Raw genomic sequence first — 19108 nt, forward strand, 5'->3', positions numbered from 1 at the left:
CATTCACCGTTTAATACACGAGAGACGTATCATAGCAAAGCACCCGCTCAAAAGAATGGCATGTTCAAGCTCACCTCAAGCCGACGAAGCCAGCGCGACTCGCATGGCAGTCCAAAGAGCAACGGAAGAACGTCGACACAAGTTCCCAGTCACTAAACAACTCCGAGAGGACGCGTGCCACCTCTGCATCAACACGAAGGGGTACAGAAAAACTTAGTTGCACGTTTTCCACGCTCGAAGGGGTCTATCATGTGTATCCAGCCGTAGCAGCCACACTGCAGCCATTTTGAATCTTAATAAAGTTCGCAGTTAAGACTGCCTGAACGCTGTCTTTAAGCTCCGTCTTAACCGCAGTCTTAAACGCGCACTGAAAGTTTTGTGCAAGCGACTTAAGCCGTAGGGAAATCTAAGCTAAGAAAGCTGGCCATAGGGACATACAGAGCCAACCGAGATAGACTTGATGCCTGCACAAAGCCTATGAACGAGCTGGACAGTCACGACGTTTGCCGCAATATTTCACCGAGAGGTGGCAATGCCTTAGAAGTAGCGCATTGGCTTGACGCTCATATACGCGTTTTTGTTTTTGTTTTAACCCTTGCCTTTCTTGCGTTGTTTTGTCAAATAAGGATGTGCGCGCCGCTTCTCGGCAGCTTAACAAAATAACTGAAACTGCACTAAATCCCGTCGTCATGTTTTGGGAGGCCGTAAAACTAAATAGATGGTCACTCGTTGTGTGTTGATCGGCGTGGTGTGCGTTCGCTCACGTTTTCTCGTTCGTCGAATGCCTGCGGAGCGTCAGTATCGCGTGCTGCCCGTTGCAGATCTCCACTTGTGTCGTGAACGTGCTTTCAGGGACAGGAAATATCCCTGCGAGTTTGAGCTGCAGCTACGATCTCGCTTCGGCAGGGTCAGCATCCGTTAACCGAGCCCGACTCATCGCAGTCATGCGGTAACTTCATACTGCCTGGTGCTTCTGGCGTTGAAGTTTTTGCTACCGGTGGCTTTCTCATAAAGGCTAGTGAACCGGTCGGCGTGGAAGAGTCGACGGCAAGCCGGGCAGTAAGAAGAGTCGTTGTCGCACTGAAAAGGAACGCCGCAGCCTGGACACGGTAAGAGCCGCCGTTGTCATTTCACCCATTTTGCCTATTGTGATGTTTCTTGACCAGTAGAGTCAAGGCAGGAAGAAATAGAAGAAAGTGCTTAAATCGTGTACCTTTATTTAGCGGTTGTTGTGATATACAGGGCCCATAGCGGACGTTAGCAACAGCGAAGCAATATTTTCAGGAACGTTTATTTTTTTCACCTATTACGGTCATAAGCGTTTATTGCCTTGATCGAGCACAACGGTAACGATTGCGCACCTTGACGGGGTTTGCATCATACAGGGTCTACGACAAGTTTTTTTTTTTTTTTTTTTTTTTTTTTTTTTTTTTTAAGGCTTGCCATGTGGCATAGAATGAGGCTGTCTTTTAACTTAAAGGGAATCATGCAGTCTATTTTATTCAAGGAATCGGAGCAAGCTCCGGCTCTTAATTTGTCCATTAGCCACAAGTGTAAATGTTCCTCCTGTGTAGCCGCCAGCCGATCCAACTTCTTGTAGTCGTCTTATTCTTGACGGCTGCATTCCTGGGCATGTCCATAAAATGTGGGGAAGATCCATCTCGGCAGCTGGCCTTGGACACTTAGGGCATGTGCTCTGCACTGCATCCTCTTCAGAGCCTCATCGGCACGTCACCGATGGAGTAAGGGACGACAAGTCTTGCTACGCAATAGCATCAGCGTGGAATTCAATCTCGGTTTTGTGCCGCCACATGATTACCTGCAACTGTAACTGATGAATATGCGCACCAGAAATGATACAGGTTTCCTGCTTTACAGCTGGCCATCCCAGGATGAGCTGCCGGGCTGCATGAGCGACTTCTGTGCTGCTGGATGTTTCCCTGGCATCGTGGGCGCCATCGATGCCACTCATGTCAAGATCCAGGCCCATGAGCTGTACGAGGGAGCGTACATATAAATAGGCATTTCTACCACTCCATCTTCGTGCAGCTTGCGGTGGACAGCAAGTGCCAGATCCTCGATGTGGTCGCAAAGTGGCCCGATGGCACATATGACGCACGAGTGCTCACACACAGCGCCCTCGCTCAGATCTTCAAACCAGGCACTTACACCGGCATCCTGCTGCAGTGGCTATCCATGCAGACTTTGGCTCCAGAGTGCGGACATGTGCGGCAAAAAGCAATACAGTGCAGCTCACGGCACCACCAGAGCAGTGATTGAAAGGTAGGTGCGCAGCACATTCTAAATATTGGATTGCATGGTATCCCGGACACTGACCGGTTGTGGATGTCCGTGTTGTTCGAACAGCTTGGTACAGTTGCAAGTGTTGTTGAGCGAACAACGTATGCTGAAAGAAATTAACTTTGATGTCGCATTTGTTTACTAGTTAAATAACACTGCAGTCAAATAACTTTGGCCAAGTCTGTGGGGGGGGGGAAGCTTTTCAGCAAACAAACAAATTATGGTTGGGTGTCAGTCAAGTTATATTTGTTGAATGACACATATCAATATTTACTTAGCAATTAGATTTGTTCAAAAATCATAGCATTATTTTGTCATTTGAGCATGATATATATTTCCTTAAATGAAGGTATCGAAATATTTCCATTCATTAATGATGCAAGGGTATTTACTGCATTACATTTCACCGGACACGTTTACAGGTTGTGTGATAGCCTGGAAGAACAAATGCTCAAAACATACATTCCATGTACAGCATATTACGAAGCTGTCAGTTCCATAAACCACAGGTTACTCAGAGCAGATGTGGTGTTATTTGAAATGCATCATGATGGAGAGAAAATTTTTATTATTCTGCATATGCATTCACTTTTACTGCAGCAACTTGCGTTACGCGCGTCACCAACTTTATAATGGCATTGCATAGCCCACTCACGATGTTTTTTTTTTTTTTGTAGGACAATAGGGCAGCTGAAACGCTGCTTCCATTCCCTCCATGATCAGCAGCACATGTCACTGGACCATGTGTGGACCAGCATCATGACGAGGTGCTAACTCCACAACGTGTCCCAGGAGTATGCGTGCAGCATAGGCAAGCAAATGGAAGTGCAAGATGAAGTGTCTGTACATGCTTATCCTCACTGGGGTTATAGATTTATGCTGCGCAAAGGCATGGTGCAGCAAGATTTCTCCTGCTTTAAGTACAGTTATGTGAAATGAATTATGCCTGTGCTAGTCACTGAGTTTAATGTTTTCACTGGGTGACTTCTCATGACCGGATAACTATGCAAATGTGCTTATTTCACTATGTGCTACGTCAGTCTTGTATTGACATCCTGAAGCCTACGCAAGAGTGTGCATTGAAGTATTTGCTGTTGAGCTGTTTAACATTGCAGTACATATAGAGCATAACAGATGGAGCATAAACATCTTTTTACTTCATTTTGGTTGTAACGTCCAATTCGAGACATGTAAACAGGAGATTATATTTGAGCACTAAGCTTAATGTCTACCTGCAGTGGAGTTACAGTGGTTAGGGTGCTCAACTACTGCACCCGAAGATGAAGGATTGAATCCTGGCCATGGTGGCCACATTTCGATGGAGACAAAAACATAGGCGCCCGTCTGCTGTGCAATGTCAGTGATTGTTAAAAGATCCGAGGTGGTTGAAATTTTCCTACCTCTCCACTACTGCATCTCTCATAGCTTGAGTCACTGTGGGATGTTAAGCCCAATAAATGAAACCAAGCGTAACCTTAACATCGGTTACACCAAGAGTAGGTTCAGTGTGGTAAAGTATGGTACTTAACAGATTACAGATATGTTTTTAAGCTGGGAATTTGTTATTTTAATACCTACAATATATATTTTGTTACAGTCTGTGCAGTAAATTGTTAAACATGCAATATGTTTTTCCATCACTCAAAGATTGCCATTTTGTCAAATACTTGCATGGCATCAGAGTGCAATGGCAAACTCTGGGAGACTTGGTGAATGTATGCAAAAGTAGAAGCGTGGGCTACCATATTGTGGTAGGTGTTCACAGCCCCAGATTTTGTATAAATTGTCTCGTATGGCATCCATGGCAGCAATGCTCGGACGAGCCATGTGGCATAAAAATAAAATGCGAACTACCTGCTCAAAGTGTAACGAGTAATTTTGCCATCAACTTTCAGTGATCACACCTGTATTATTGGCAGTGCTTACATTGCAATTACAGTTGCGACAACTGAAGAGTATATATAGGGCCACAGAAAACTGTCTTATTATTTGCAGGTACAATATTCAACAACATTTTGGTTAACCTTGTATTAGAATGTTTATAGCCTTTTGTAGCACTCCTCACCCACCATGATTCAAATCATGTGCATGTTTTGTTGTGTCAAGTTTTTATGTCAACTAAGCTTTTCTGCATTATACTCTTGCAAGTGCTTCAAAAGTATTAATTCCACCCTTTGAGACCAGTACCTGTAACCATTACAAACTGTTGTTTGTTATTTATTCTCTGCTGCTCACTATGTAGCGTGACCTGCAGAACAAATATCAGCATGTCTGGTGTGTGTAAGGCATCTGCAACTTTCATTTTGTACTTTTCTCAAGTATATGTTGTTTTGCTTGTATGATAATATTTCTTGCCAATGTGGGCCACCATTTCCTCAATTGTATGCTGCGAGAATAGTATATGCAAATGATTTTGCTCAATGTCGTGCTGGTGCTGGTCACATACTTGCATTAAATCACCTCAAGGGCTACTGATCTTGCATATCGGTATATGGTTGCAATACCACTCGTAACCTGTGCACATCCAACACCCAGAACAGGCCAAAATTATATGACTGGAAGAAAAGTACCTGGTCGTTTTTGTTTATCTGCAGGAAAAAATGGTGAGAGCAAATGCTGTGGTTGCACAAGTATACCACATTACTGTCATGGTGGCAACTGCTGTAGTCATATGAACAGCTGTATTTGTCAACAATACTGTAACATATTTGTGTTCATTTGTGTTTCAGAAATTGGGGTGTGGAGTACTGACATTTTGATATACAAATCGAGTACATTTGTGGGGAAGAATGCATTAGAATAAATTTTCTACAAACTGGTGCAAAAATAATAAAAATAAAATTTTGTCATTTTTGCCTAACATTTGCACATGACTGATATTGTTCATAGGCATACACCGAAACTAAAAGTACATTACAAATGTTACACAGCTTTGGACATACATTTTTTTTTTCAATAAGGCCCTGCATAAAACTAGTGGGAGCTGTCATATCGTGGCAGAATGCAGTAAACTTCCATATACTTATATCAGCCTTTAAGGATCCAGAAAAATCTGCGCTTTATAAGAAAGCATTATTTATTTAAGGGGCCTGAATAAATTGACAGAAACCATTTGTACCTGACGTGCACTTGCGCGATTTTGTCTGCTTTTTAAATGAAAGCGTATTGAGAACGACGTTATTATCGGTTTTCGTAAAGCGCTTTATTGGGCACACCGTCGCAATGGCCCTATTGACGAAACGGCCCCGTCGCGTTTTGAGAATACTTCACTGCATGGTCCACGCGATCACGGTGAAGCGTGGAAGCTTTCAAAGTAAGGTGATTGAGAAATTAACGGTATATTTGGTATTTTTACACTAGTCACAAATTCAAATCAACTTTTCGGAAGACGGATAGATTAACAAGCATATTTCAATCGTATAGATTTTTTCGCGAAGCCCCTCTAAAACGAAAACCGCATATCTTGAAGTTCGTCAATACGTCCCCGTTTTCTATTCAGGGGTGTTGCAGGCATGTGTTCCAACCTGTGCCGCTGCTAAGCGCAAGTTATTCTTTTAGTGCTATTGCGGTCCGTTTTGTATACCGCTGGTGAATAGGTTTACACACAACGTTCCGAGCGACGAGCCTGTGCCAGCAGTGGGTAAGGAAACCGTGTCGAAGAAAGGATGTGGTGACGGCTCCAAAAATTGGAATGTGTGAGCGTGGCAGCTAGTGAGGCGTTTTCTTAAAACGGAATGATATTGAATATTGGATTGATATTGGTGAATGAGCGACTCGAGTTTCGCGTCAAGATAAAATGCATGATTGATGAATCTTGCGTCGAGATAAAACGCACGATCCGTGAATGAGCGACCTTTAGAGAGGTCGAAATTCTGTGAGCCTTCCAATACGGCATCTTTTGTCACAACCTGATTTTAGGTCACATTTGCGGCGCACATAACCTCAATTGTAGCTGGAGTGCGTAGAGTGCTCTAAAATTGTGGGAGACAACTCTCAGCTTTTGATAGCTGTTAGGACAGCGTCTAAATGTAACTGGTCAATTCCTATAATATGCCTCAGTAGCAATTCAACCGGCACTGACGTCAGCACAATACTTGCTTTTGAGGACTGCAGTTAATTAAAGCTCCCTAAAAGCGCTGCTACGTACAAGTCTGATATCCGCGGCCTGTCTGCCCCCCCCCCCCCCACCTCACCTCACACACCAGTACGCGCACGTACTTACACTGCTTACCCAAATGCATATAACCGCTGCTCTAGGAGGCTTTTTGAAGTCATCCCGAAAACGTGTTGTGGAAGGGCGTGGCGCGTTCCTGTAGGCATTTTATGAGAGGAAAAAAAATACCCAAGCAAAGACGTGGTAATTAATCAAAATGAGGCAAATGCTTGAGAAAAACTAGCGGCTTAACATTTTAATTGTCATTGCTAGAATGAACATTCTGATTGCAAATGAAGCACGCACGACGGCTACGGTTTCTGCTGCTTAAGACGTGAACGTCGCGTCATATGCATGCGAAGTTGAGCTCTGTTTTAGACAGCAACGACTGCAGCACGCTTTAACGTGCGCTCGCATCATGCCCCCTAAGAGATTAGACATGCAGAAAAAATCGACTTTGGAGGCGGCCTTGCTTAGCTGCTCATCGCTGGAGTCCCAACTGGCCCTGGCCAACGGGCAATGGTGATAGCTTTGTCCAGTGGCCTCCCATACTAGGCATTCCACTCATGCAAAGGACCCTTGACCTGCACTCTTTCTTTTTTTTTCTTCAATAAAGTTTTTCACCCTTACCACGCCGTGACAGACTGAAAGCACCGTCAGGTGCCACGGCGCGTTCCCTAAGCAGGGGCCAAGATTTCCCATGTATAGGTACCCGCTGTCCTCAAACTAGGTATCCACTGTCTCTATGGGTATGTTAAGACAGCCCTGAATAACTCCGGTCTTGAAAAAGTCTGGTCTTACTAAAGACACTGTTTAAGTCTTGACTTAGCGCGGACTTTATCGTGCAAGCGGGCCCTGCTCTTTATATTTACCGATTGGTCTGCTATTCTTGTTAAACCTTAGATCCTGTTTTATTTGTCACCCAGCCGCTGCTGCCAAAAGTATTTTATTTCCGTGGAAGTGTATTTTCCTCTGCATCGTCCCAGATGTCCAGATGTTGCACACATTGCTTGCTTCTACCTGTAAACATACCCTGCCCGCTGTAGTGAATGTACGTTTACTTTCACTTTGGCACTTGTACTGGTATAACCGAAGAGGCGTGGCAAGCGAAACGCGTAAAGGAAAATTGGAAATTAAATAAATGCAAAAACGGCAGCGATACGTAAGATGGAACTGAAAGGCTGGGTACAGAGAAAGAAGTAATGACACGTTTGCTCAGCATTGAATCTAAACTAGACGCTCTTCAAGCTTTGCCCTAAAGAATTGATGAGCTCTAAGATTCAATGAATGTAATCTCATGAAAGTTTGACGAGTTTCAAAATCGGCTGGATGATGAAGAACAAAATACCAAAGAATTGCTCAAGCCTGTTGATAAACTTGAGAGGGTTGACACGACATGAGATTGCCCACGTGAGGCTTCAGATCGACAGCCTAGAGAGGCGTAGTCGCCGCCTGAATCTTGAAATACCTAGTGTCCTTGAGTCTGGCGATGAAGATTTGCTGGAAAAATTAAATGAAGTGGCTACAAACCTAAATGTTCCGCATGTAACAGCGATGGATATAGGTGCCATGCATAGGCTGCCAGCTAAGAATGACAAAAAGCCACCTATTATGATCCGATTCTTCAGAAAGAAGGACCGTGGTTTGGTTTGGTTTGTGGGGTTTAACGTCTCAAAGCAACTCAGGCTATGAGAGACGCCGTAGTGGAGGACTCCGGAAATTTCGACCACCTGGGGTTCTTTAACGTGCACTGATATTGCACAACACACGGGCGCCTTGCTTTTCGCCTCCATCGAAAAGCGGCCGCCGAGGCCGGGATTCGATCCCGCGTCTTTGGGAACAGTAGTCGAGCGCCGTAACCACTGCGCCACCCCGGCGGGGTAAAAAGAAAAAAAGGACCGTGCCTCTCGGCTAGCAAATATTCATGCGCTGGAGAAAGAGGAGAGCTTGTTCATCTGCGAAAATATCACGCGGTTCTCTCGCACACTGCTCACCTTGAAAAAAGATTGTGCAAAAAATAATGGGTACGCATACGTTTCGCAAGGTAACAGAAAAGTACTGTTGCAGAAGCAGACCGTTGTGTGAGCGATAGTCATTCTCAGTGAGCAAGATCGTATTGATTTGCTGTGATCTTCCCTGCTAGCACGCTGCGAAACGTTCCTTCTTTGGCCTCTTCGCGTAAGATGACGCATTCAAGTTTCGATTTTAGTTATGAGCATACTTTCTAAAAAAAAGACACGATTTCTTTTTTTCACCTGACGCCACGAGCTTAAACAACAAACTTGAAGTATATTTCTTCCTAAATGACCTTAACCACTTATTTGATATTTGCTTTCCTGAAACATTGTTTTCCTCTGATGATGAGTGTTCTTTATCTTGATGGTTATGACTGTATATTCTTATGTCGCACTTCCAAGCGGAGGGGGGGGGGGTGCTGCGATGTATGTTCGAATAGATCATAAACAGAATGCACTGCCACTGTACAATTTTATCGGTGAAAACATTGAATGTATCTTTGCTCAATTTCATGAATTTCTGGCAGGGTTGTTTTATCGCCCACCACCTGGATCCTTGAATGGTTTTTGGCACTGTATGGACAAACTGCTCAAACTGAGCCTTGAGGTAAAGCTACAATGTGTTTTTATTGGCGATTTCAATCCCAATGCTTCATCAAATAGCTCAGGCTATTTGCGCCTAGAAGCGCTGTTAACGCCATACGCGTGCTGCAACTTAATAGAAACGCCAAACAGAATAACTCCTACCTCTCAAAATACCCTAGACCTTTCTATCACAAGATTTGCTCCTGAAGAAGTCTAAGCGGGTACATTCATGGGCGGTCTAAGTGACCATTTTTATACTGCCAATCTACGTCATTCTGCCTAACAAAACGGCGAGTACAAATAAGGATGAAACTCTTCTCCGCCACTACTCTAATACTGACTTTACGTCCGCGCACGAAAAGTGTTTTTCACCTAAACGGTGTAAAAACCGAAAACGATAAGGAGCCTTCAGTCACCCGTGAGCTGCATACGATAATTAAACGATAAAAACAGGATGTTTGGTTCCTTAATACTAAACATGAGACTGACTTTACGCTGTTTAAAAAAGTTCGAAACAAGTTAAATGCAGATATTAAAGATGAAGATTTGAATATTACACAGCTAAGTTCACAGACATCACAGGCAATTCACGTGTAATGTGGCAAACTGCCAGGGAGATACTCTCGAAGAACTTAAAGAAAAGAAAATCCCATATCAAAACAACGTTTTGACAGCTACGTAAGTTTATTTATTGATCCCTTCATAGCAGCTGGATCATGCGGTGAGGAATCGGCTTATGTATCATGTGGGCGGCTCATCCTATCCAACTCCGTAAACACAATGGAAGTGCTGGATACAATTTTAGCACTGAAGAATGGCTGTGCACCAGGAGCCGACGAAATTAAACCGAAACCACTGAAGGCTGTGGCTGAAGTAATTAGTTCTCCCTCTCCCATATTTACAATGTTATTTTATATACAGGCGTTTTTCCTAATAATACGAAACTGGCCAAAGTCACTGTTGTACACAATGGGCGGCCTTACGAGCGAACTAACAAATTATAGGCCTATGTCAGTACTGCCGGTCCTGGCAAAGATAGCTGAACAGATAATCAACAAACAGTTTGTTCGATTTTCAACTGCACAAAATATTATCCTCAACGAGCAATATGGCTTTAGGAAAAATAGATTAGCAGAAACCGCACTAATTTGGACAAAGGAAAAAAATTCTAAACAACATAGAGGAAAAGGAATACACCTTATGATGTCTCCTCGACTTTCGAAAGGCGTTTGACAACTTACTCTTAAAAAAAGCTTCCTTTTTACGGCATCCGTGGCATGTGATGGACTTTAATTGGAAACTATTTAACCGCAAGATAACAATCTACCGTCGTAAAATTTGGCAGCTTCACAAGTGAAAACAATTAAATATGATGTACCCTAGGTGTCTATTTAGGGACCTTGCTGTTTGTTTTATATCTGAATGATATAGTAAATACAGCGCTGCGAAAACCTAATGTTGTACGCTGATGACACCAGTGTGTTTTCTCAGGTATTGACCCCTACACGCTTGAAAGAAAGGTGAACTAATGGTTGTGAGGCTTGAGTACATGGCTGAAATCAAACTGGATGCCCCTATATGCTAGTAAGACAAAATACATTCTGTTTAAGGCAAAAGGTGTAAAAGCACCTGATAACCTGAACTTAAATTTTGAAAACACTCAGCTGCAGCAATGCTCAGAATTTTTTTTTGTGTTGTGTTTTAAGAAATCTTATCTTGGAAATCGCATGTAGTCCAGCTTCGTAGTGATCTTTGTCGAGCAGTTGGTATCTTAAACAGATTAAGGCACTATCTCCCGTGTCCACAAAGCGACAAGTATATTACTCACAAATACACTCTCATTTAAGCTAATGCTCCCTCGTATTGGTAACAACGACTCAAAGAAATCTAAATTCTCTCCTTGCTATACAAAAGCGACCATTACGGCCTATCGGGAACTTACCGCTTTCACAAAGCTGCCGGCATTTATTGAAGTCTTGTGGCATATTAGAAATATGTCAGCTACTGACTTAAAAGCTATGTCTCAAAATATCCCGCCAGTACAAGTCAGATACAACAGCCTTCGAAAATACATACCACACTAAGATAAGCACATATGAACATCAAAAACAGCGAATGGAAATACCTCGTGCACGAACAAATTATGGTCTTCAGAAGGTAGGATGGCGAATTCCTGAATTAATTAATCAGCACGGCGTTATCATAGACATTACACGCATCACTCCTTCTAATCACAAATATCAAAATATAAATAAAGAAATGGTAATAGAGGAATCTTAAATGATGAAATTTAAAGTACTCCTATTGCTTTTTACAATATGTTTATTTTTGATACTTAAACCGTGATTATACTATGTCTATTTTTTAGCTTAACCCCAATGCTTGTAAATCGGTCCTTTGATTTATGTAAGTAGTGAATGTGCGTCAACATGTGAATGCCTTATAATTTTTGCAGCCTGTGGTTCCGCCTGTCATCCGGGTGGCATGGCCCCGTCAGGCGGTGCATGCCTTTTTCCATGTCACCTCGGCCAACCTTTATTTCTTGCGTTGTCTGTAACAAAATTGAAGCAATGAAACACAATCGTGCACAGCGGTCGTCGATCTACGAATGCCCCTTTCACTCGTCAGGAGCACTCCATGAGCGCTTGTTGCTAAAACAACATAACTCTCATAACATAAAAATGTGTTTTTGATTTTATGCTTATATTACATGCAATCAGAAGCAGATTAAATATAGCTTGAATATAGCATGAGCTCATCGATTTCGGCCTCTTCAAAAATCTCTAGAGGAAGCCCCAAAAAATTCCACTACTCCGAGGAGCACTAAGGTCACATATATAGTGAAGGCTTCTCAATGAAAAAAGAGAATATGCAAATAAAACATTTTTTTGAAGAAAAAAAATAGCGACCACCGTCCACGGTATGCATTCAGGAGTGCAGCACACACCGCGAATTACAGACGATGTGGGAATGATAGCCGGTATGACGTCAGCGGCCAATGGTTACAATAACAGAAAGCTGCTTTCGCATTAATAAAGAAAATCATTTAAAAAATACCTACTCCAACGAATGAGTTCATATTTTATGGAATTATAACTTCACGTGTGTAGAGCGAAATTCAATAATCATTTTGTGCTCAAGTATTAGCTGTCATCACCCTTTATTAAATGGTGTCGAGTTCTACAGCTTTACTACTAGGTACAGTTCTACTTCGACTGATTTTTAATTGCTGCAAGATGTTTGCGTGGGGAAGGGTCGAGTAAGTCTATACAAAACTGTTGGAGGAGGAGAGAAACTTTTATTCTATACTTCCTTATCTTTCTGAGTGGAGCGCTCAGTCCAGGACTCCATGTGCCGCCTCAATTCTGCAGGCCCGCCAGAACAGCTGTCGCCGGTCTTGCGGGTTGTTGCGAATAAAACTGTCTCAGAAAGAACTAAATACGCGTCAGTCCATAGGTCCATGGGCCACTGCAATCCTCTCGGCCCGCTCAATCAGCCGGTGTTGTCGGTCAGCTCCGTGCAGGACAAGGCATCTTCCCAAGATAAGAGGGTGGGGTGAGTTTTAGGTGGAATGCTGCTGGGTGGCTTTGGGCAGGCCCAGGCACAATGATATAGTGTAGGTCGGTGTTGTTGGCAGGTGGGGCACTTTTCTGGGTAGCAGGCGGAGAACAACAAATACATATGGTAGAGATTTGTATACATGTGAGTGCAGTTGTCGCCATGCCACAGTTTCAGCCTTGGTGAGTGTTGGGTGCGGCGGGGGCAGTGTTCTTTGTGTACGGTAATATAGTGTAATGTGGGTGTAAGACTAGAACTGTGCTGGCTTCCTCTGTGTCTACTTCTTTTCCGCTTCCGTCGACAGCGCCCGGAAGGTTTCTGCTCGGGCGAGCGCGTACTCACGTCTAGTTGCCAGGAAGGGAGGAGGGACCACCCTAGTGAAAAATCCCGTATCGCGACAAACGGGGTTAAACCAGTCCTGTGTTACCCCGTATAAATTTCATACCGGTGTGACCAATCCTATATGAAGCCTAAAGGGGTTCTTGTCGAACAGGTCATGTCCGATATGAATCTCAATCCGGACGGTTCGTACCGGTATAGAGTTATACAGGGCAGACCATTTCCAGTATGCACAGCTCTGCATGCTTTTTCCAGCCTGGCGTCCAGATTTTTTTTTTCTGAAACAAGGACCACGGACTACAGGAATTTCCGAAATGAGAGCTCCGCGCAGTTTCATTTCGGTTCAGCCTGCATCAATTAACCAGAAACCGGGCAGAGTATTTCCGCTTCTGAACAGAAGCCGGGCCGATCGATGAAACCCAACCAGAATGACCATGCCGGACATGCCAGCGCACTAAATAAGCATGATACCAAACATATTATACAACTATTCTCTATATAAAGAGCACGCTTCATTTCACAAATACCTCGAAAATACGAAGCCGTTGAAGTGTGCGCTAGGAAGCATATACGCGCTTCGCGTCGCTTTTGGGCGTACAACAGTCGGTGCAGCTCACACGATCATGAGGTGTACTGAAGATCTGCCACCTTCAACGCGAAAGTGGAAGCACGAACGTATCGTTTCGCTAGCGATGACAAAAAATGCCCGAGAAAAAATAAACAAACATCGCTGACCATCGAAAGATGCACAGATAGCCACACACCAGAAGACGCGTTCTCGAATGTTTACATTTGAGACCGCTCAGTCGGAAGTTTATTCAGTGACGTCGCGGCTCCACTGGTAGCACGTGAAGCTAAAACGGCAATATTACAAGTATTAGTGCACCGGAGGGCTCTGTATGTAGCAAAAGTAACAAGTGTTCATAGATGATGAAAAACACACCAGCACTAGTAAATTATGATATTTTGAGGTTTGCCTGCAATAAAGCGGCGCATTATAAAAATACGGGACATTTGTAAATCCTCGAGATAGCCTGGAAAAAAATTCCGCGTGTTTAAAGGGCGATCGGTGAATTACGGCCACAAATGCTCAGCCAAGGAAAATACACGAAGTACGAAAGAGGAAAATTGGCTACATATACTGAATAATAACCACTTTAACCATAACCCGCCGTGGAATAGTGGTTAAGGTGCCCATATCAAGACCATGAGGACCGAGGTTTGATTCCATACTTGGTGGTAAAAGTTATTTTTTATATTTTCTTTATTTATTATTTTAAATGTACTCGTGTTATTTTAATTTGTTGCATGATTTTTCCAACATGGCGACACGCTTCTTTCCGGAAACGAGGGCCATCAACCATACAGGCCATTCCGGTATCAGAGCTCCGCGCGGTTTCATTCCGGACTTTCTAGGGCAGTACAGGAATTTCCTGAACTAGCCCACAATCCTGTATCCCAAATCCTGTACAGTAAACCTGTATATGCTTTCCTGTACGATTTTATACGGGATATTTCAGCAGGGCAGGAGTCCGAACAACTTTACCAATGGGAAAGGTATCATAATTTATAGGTGAGAGCACGCGTGAAGCCTCGAAAGGCGCGACACGCAGCTTGTGAATCTGTAATTATTGTACATGTCGATCTGGTGAGATGTTTGTCACGTGTGCCCATGCGGTTTATGAAGGCGAGTGCTACCGCTATGGTGGTCTCCTCAGCCGTCGTGCTCGAGTTCCTACCACGAACGGAGCCCGTGTTTGTGCTTGGACTGTCTATTGATGCTCCGCATTCTCGGTGGAGACTTTTACGGGTGGAATTGGCAATGGCGACAACTGTTGGCGCAATCAGCAACGTCGTAAGAAATGTGGAACCCGCACTATTTGTCACGAATTCGGCGAAGAATCCGAGCGAAGCCGACGCTATCACTTCTTGACTCATCCTGCGATGCTGATATAAATTCACCGTGAAGGGCCGCAGTGACCACGAGAACGAGAGCTATTCGCTTAGGGAGCAATGGTTCAACACTGTGACCCCAGAAAAACGCTCATTCAACAGTAAACACTCTGGGTTATGAAGAATAGCTGCTTTCCAGAAAGTCGACTTAGCGATGCAGCAGACCCAAGCAGCCTGCCGTCAATAGACCGCCACTGGCCCAATATTGGCCAGTATTGGCGTCTTATTTGGGCGCGCAAAGATCCAAGATAAATGCCAAACAATTTGATTGGCTCTCCTATCAAAACCAGTATTGGCATACTACCTTGTTTACTGGCATTCAATGGCATTCAATTACTACCCAATATCTTCCACCCAAGCTCGCTCACTGGTTGTTATATCACGGCTATCCCGCCAAGTTCACTGGGCATCCAGTATCTTGTATCCATGCTTATTCACTGGTTATTCACAACTGGCATCCAGTCAGATTTATCGGCTACCCAATATTTCGAATTCAATCTTGCCCAGTGGTTTTGCATTATTGGCATCCAGGCAGAGCAATTGGCAATCCGGCATATTATAGGGCTGAATGTTTCAATAGTCAGTACTACGGCTAGTTGCTATTTCCTGCTATGGCTAATAGGCAACTACAAAGCCATCCCATACGTATGCAGTGCTGATATTTTTAATGTAGATTTTTATGTAAATAAAGCATGCTGAGAATATCCATGCACAGAAAATAATACAGCTGAAAGATACATTGCATGGTGATTTATTAGGTGTGCATGGGTTACAGGGCGTGCAAAAATTCTGGCAGAACTCTTAGACTTCAGTGCTCCTCCTGTTTTTGCGTCCCTTGGCAAGGTCTTCTCAGGTCCCAGGTTGGAGAAAGGCGCCGAATTTATCGCAGCTTCTTTTGTGGTCGGTTGTAGGGGCAGCAGCTCCCAGCAGCCTTTAAAGATATGGACTTGAGCAGCGTGCATAACAATGGATTTCCTTTCGCAGATGTCACCTGGAAATAAAAGCAACACTCATAAATCCCATTAAGAGAGAAAACTTCTTGAAAGTGGAAGTACAGTTAGTTTATGGGATTTAACGTCCCAAAGCGAGAGACGCCGTAGGGGAGGACTCCGGAAATTTCGACCACCTGGGGTTCTTTAACGTGCACTGACATCCCACAGCACACGGGCGCCTTGCTTTTCGCCTCCATCGAAAAGCGGCCGCCGAGGCCGGGATTCAATCCCGCGTCCTTTGAGCAGCAGTCGAGCGCCGTAACCACTGCGCGACCCCGGCGGGGCGAAAGCGGAAGTACAGCTAGACCGTGGAGTTGGAATGCAAAATAAAGCACCACCTGTCGGCCCTCAGACAACTTTCTTGTCTGGTTTACTCAGGTTGAAATAAGCTGCATACTCGGTGAGGCCGGCTATATTAACTAGGTTACATTGGTTGCGACATCTAGCAGTGCACGGCTTCCCATGTGGATGTGTTGTTGACGCTGGAAACATAAAAGAAAGTGATATTTGCCGTTATCTATTCGTTGAACGGTAGTCAGTGCTTGCCCCCTTCTACTTGCAGTGCCTTTGTGATCGAGCACCTGTTGAAGAAAGATATCGTCATAACTGCATGCTTCAAATCAATAGCTTTTCTTTGAATAGTTTTCGTTAGGATAGATTGCCGCAAGAACTTAAAGAAACTACAAAAGAAAAAAAGAGACCCAAAAAATGGCAGTCGCACTCCGACCGCGGCTGCTAAAGTTGGCGTACACCGCATGATTTCTGCAAACAGAACATTTTAAAATTTGTCAAAGCTGCAGCCAAAACAACGTACGACACAGATGCTTTGGGGTTTGTATCATACTAAAATTGAAAAAATAAAGAAATCCGTAGCTTCCGTTTGCTGTGGGAACACGTTTGCACGTGTGGTAAAGTATAAGAATTATGGTAGCAACTGTAAATAAGGATCCCCTTTTCAGATTTTTTTTCATAGAGTTCTTCACGCGGACAGTAGAAACTCTTGCACGTAGAAGATAAAGTGTCATGTTTCAGGCAAGCAGATATAACAATCTATAATTGTGGATAAGTGCACTTTCGAACGAACAGTTTTTTTTTATTATTTCCGCGAATAATCAAATTTAGCAGTAAGAATAAGTGCGTCGGCAGATCTTCTTTCCGGACGCTTTTAGTTTTCTACAATTGATAGTAAAACTGCACCTGCTGGCTATTTTATGACACTTCTACTACTTGGGATTAGCGCAGAAGAAAGCTCAAACACACGAATAAGCTACATGTCGTTTAGACCATTCCAAACGCGCATTCATAACGGCAAATTACAATATTCAATATTCGGTTGCAACTAAAAATCATGTTCCAGAAAGCTCAACTGAACCATGAGGTTTGAATATTGTATGTAAAAGAAATTGATCACTTCAGACACACAACACGCGCGATGAAGTTGTAACCTGAAAATCACACAAAACACGCATCACGCTTTACAGGGCACATTTTTCTTTTGCAATACAAATTGCCCACCTCTGCGCCATAACTTTTGTCTTTGTGGCCAGAGTTTATGCATACAAAATAGTGCGCTGAAAATACAGTTAAGAATTGACTGGCGTGGTGCGGTCGAAATAAATGGCTTTCCGTTCTAGCAAGCGTATCGGTTATTGACATGATGATCAAGGCTTGCAGCATACAGTACCAAATTATGCAAAAAAAGATATCTTACCGTACGGCTAGCGCAGATTCCCAGACCTCAGTTGCAACAATAGAAAATGAATGTTGCCACGCAAAGTACATCCCAGTCATCTGATGCTTTATTACACCTGGTAAGATAAAGTAGCGATCTTACGACGAGACAAAGCAAGAAATAATCTCAGAAAGCTCAGTTATGAACAAACAACTTAAAATGCTGGTGGTACTCACAGATATCCTCTTTCAGGCATGGTCATTAAAACTAATTGGAACTTTCACAATGCTTGGTTTTTCGGTTCTGCTGTTGCTGTCCAAAGCTGCGGGAGCTCGAGCAGCGCGAGCGGGTGGGGATTGTGTGGCCGGCCGGACGCCTCTGAATCAGACTCTTGTGTCGAGTTTCGAGGCACGGTTGGAAGGGGGCAGAAGGGTCGTTGTGTTTTCACTCTCTCTCTCCCTTGTTTTGCTTGAGATCTGTTGAAAGAGGAGGCATAAAGCTCGCAAGTCGGTGAGAGAAAAGATGTCCCGTAGGACCGCGCGAGCCCAGAAGACTGCCAACCAAGAAAGTTGGCTCCCCCCCACCCCTCCCCACGTCCCACAGATCCTAGAAGAAGAAGTTGGCGGGAAGGAAGGGAAGAGTGCGAGGGAGTAGCGTGGGGGGCACTGTGAGCAACGCATGCCTAGCCGGGAAGAAAGAAAGGGCAATGAAAGTCGCTGCCCTTCCGCGATGACGGCTTCACGGGGAGAAAAGGCTACAAGATGTGAAGTTGAAAGCGGTTTGGAAAATTGCTTTAATCAAGGCCCTCGGGGGGAGAGGCGACGAAAGACACGAGGGAATGGAAACCATATGTTCTTTGCGCCAAGCTTGTGAGGAGGAATGCGCACAGGTTTGCCCTCGGCTTCGCTAAAGCAACGAGAAGTGCGTTCGCAGCTCTTTGGTCGCCTCGACTGTTGGCTCAATAAAGTTTTCAGTGGCACGATAATTTCGCTACATTTTTTTTGTTAATGTAAAATGCGTTTTACCTATGTGCTTCAGTAATAACCACATACGTAAAACACTCTTCAGTTTTCACGGAATCGTTCTCGATTCGAACAAATGGACATATTTTTTTACTAAAGATGGCACACAGGTTTATGATGCAGTGCTCTTGAAACGTCATCACGGGCAACTGTGCGATGCAACAGTCAGTATACTTGCTGTATTCCTATTAAGGAAAAGAAAAGCGAAAACAACCATAACTACCGGTTCTTCAAGGTTAAAATAATCATGTTCTTAATTTTTTTTTTTCAAATCAGGCCGAAGTTTAAAGCAAGAAACTAAGCGTGGGCATATAAAGTAGCAAGAATTGCAAAATACTCGGCGAGCTAGGATCTGAAGAACTAAATTGGCAGTAAAGAAAGAATAGAAAGAAAGCAAGGGTCAACATTGAAACTATATCTACGAACTTGGGACAAGGTGTAGTCCTTAGAAAGAATCTCGGTAAGATCATCTTTCAGCCCGCGGAAGCTGCGCTTGTCAAAGCGGCAGAATATTACGG

The 19108-nt window shown here is 43.8% G+C and overlaps 1 long non-coding RNA gene across 1 annotated transcript; it reads left to right on the top strand.

Annotated features, from left to right (window-relative positions):
- The first annotated feature begins 388 nt into the window (after window positions 1-388).
- Window positions 389-5150, top strand: LOC146183061 (uncharacterized). The gene is made up of 3 exons (XR_014708705.1): window positions 389-1109; window positions 1879-2283; window positions 2979-5150. It is a non-coding gene; the product is annotated as an uncharacterized LOC146183061 (long non-coding RNA).
- The last annotated feature ends 13958 nt before the right edge of the window (window positions 5151-19108 follow it).

Source organism: Amblyomma maculatum, chromosome 7 (assembly GCF_055883805.1).
Source record: "Amblyomma maculatum isolate TAMU_Amacu chromosome 7, ASM5588380v1, whole genome shotgun sequence".
Classification (NCBI taxonomy): Eukaryota; Metazoa; Arthropoda; class Arachnida; order Ixodida; family Ixodidae; genus Amblyomma; species Amblyomma maculatum.